Source organism: Teleopsis dalmanni, chromosome 2 (genome assembly GCF_002237135.1).
Source record: "Teleopsis dalmanni isolate 2A chromosome 2, ASM223713v2, whole genome shotgun sequence".
NCBI lineage: Eukaryota > Metazoa > Arthropoda > Insecta > Diptera > Diopsidae > Teleopsis > Teleopsis dalmanni.
Window position 1 is genome coordinate 46,451,960 of NC_051847.1, and position 2,667 is coordinate 46,454,626.

A 2,667-nucleotide genomic window follows, 5' to 3' on the forward strand; every position below is an offset into this window, starting at 1 on the left:
TAAAATACATCAGAAAAGGGTTAAAAGATCGTCCATTAAATTTGGCACATCAGAAAATAATTTATATTAAAACAATATTTGAAAACAAACTGCTTAAATATTTATGAACGTATATGAAGCCACAATAATAAATCACAGGAGAATAGTAAATTTTTACATATGGGTCATTCTTTTACAAACCGGACGGGTTTTGACAAAAAATAACCTCATGATCTCCGATTTGGCTGAAATTTTTTTTATGAGCTTCTTTCATAAAATAAGAAGACCTGTATCTCGGGAAAAAATTTTGTGATTTTTTTCGTAGGAGATATGAACCCATGGGGTTTTGAAAATTGGCATAGTAGACACATTTTCAAATGGCTATATCTCAAGTTCTATAAAAGATAGAAACTTGAAATTTATAGTGTATAGTAGACACATTTTCAAATGGCTATATCTCAAGTTCTATAAAAGGTATAAACTTGAAATTTACAGTGTTTCAAAGATAATTGATTGAACTTTTATGAAATTGTTTAAACAAATAAAATTGTTAATATATAAGTAGTAATATTAACCGTTAAATTTCAAAAAAAAATATTTCTTATTAAAATTTATGTTTTGTAATAATTAGTAGCTTTTGCTTTATTAGGTTTGGGTTTATATATATAAGTAAATAAAATTATTGAAAAAGGTAACATTTAATATTGCATAATATTCTTATTAAATATTCTTTTCACTTTTTTACTATATCAATACATGTATATACTTAAATAATAGGTACCAAAATATTGTTTTGAGTCTTATAAGACCGTTTATAGGGGTGTACTGTATTAATATGAAGAACGCGGCGCTTGCCTTAAAAGACTTATATGGCTACATAAAAAATATAGTAGAATCACGTTTACAGCAGCTCATTTACCTGTATTTTACGTGCGTACGGTAAAAGATGTACATCTCAATGACTATAAATCTATATCAGTAAAATATACTCTTTATCAGTCTTTGCAGGCTCTTGGCAGTTTCCGCCTCGTTCGTTTACACATATACTATATATATATCTCGACAATTTAATATAATTTTTATTTTCACTTTCCCCTTTGATTGCTGACATATTGAAAATTGTAATCTTTAATAATTCTTTGACCTTTTAAGATTTTTAAAATTGTGGTGAAATGTACTTAAAAATGGTTCACTAAATTTATGGGAAAAATATTTTAGTTAAATAAATGGCACTAGTTCCGGTTTTAAAATATTCCGAGCTATTCTAAAATTGTATGACAATTGTTTATAACAAAAATAACTTTACATAAATAATGCTTTTGACTTTTCAACTGAAAAATAAGGGTTTAATTTAAAATGCTTTAGAATGGTTAAAAAAATTTAAGTGAACTTTATAGGTACCAAATTATAAAATATGAAGGTGTTAGAAATATGGATGCAGAAAAAAGGTGCACCTCAAAAATGATGCTATAATATTTTTATTGAAATTATTATTCCACCTACGAGCGAGAAATTTAATTTCTTTATTATTTTCTATATATATGTTTTCTTTTGTCTAGGCAAAAAAAAAAAATATCTAAAAATTAAAAAAAAAAAAATTCATTTTATTATAAAGAGGATTCGAAGAGTACAAGAGAGAAGAGAACAACAAAAATTCACTTTATATTATTTTAATTAATTGAGCTTTTGACCATACATATGTTTCGAGTATTGCCAAATATCCATCATCAGTGGTCTTGGAAATAATTCTTGTACTTAATTATTCGTAAATGATTGTTTGAGACTGCAAGTATCCGAAATCGAACTCGTACCCAAAGCCGTACTTGACTTGTATGTTCGTAATTTTTCTGGAGTTCTGTTAATTTGCTGTGAAAGTTGTATTAACAAATTCACTTGCTGTGTTATTTTAGAACTGAAGTCATAGACCAGCTTAATAATTGAATTAATTAGTTATATTAATCATTTTATTTAGTTATGTTACTTAAAATAAAATAAAATATATGTAAAGAAAACTACTAGTTATTTATATATAAAAAATTATATTTTATTTCATAAAAAATAGAAATTTTGGGCAACCTTGTATTTCATTTTTTCTAAATCAGCATTCTCAACGCCGTATGGTAGGATGAAAGAATACGATTTTTAAGTAACAAAATATATAAAAAGTATTCGGAATTTATAATTTAAAAAGTTTATATAAAATATATCACCACAATTTCTTCTTTAATTTGGTTACATAGTACTGTGTTACCATGCGAGATTTAAGCACTATCTGGTTTACGTTGGCTGTTTTTGCAATTATACTATAGAATGTTCTGTGATGGCACAAAACCGTCCGTTAAAAATAGTTATTGTCAAAAAAATTCAAGAGTTGTACTATACATATCTGATTTCTAATCATTCTAATTTTAATTTCTCGGATACGCTCATGTGACAAGGAATTTTTATAAATGTCAATATTTTGAGCAATTTTTTACAGATTACATTAACAAAAACAAGTCGCACCATCTAGCGCTGTCTGACGTCTGTTTATTGTTGATAGTTTTCATGTAAATATGTCTAACTTTGAAATAAGATAACTCAAAATAAGCTAACTGAGCGATATTGACTTAGTTGAAATAGCTTCCAAAATAGGTGTCTTACTAATATGCATACGGGGTTTTACTTGTTTCCCAAGTAAGAATTATC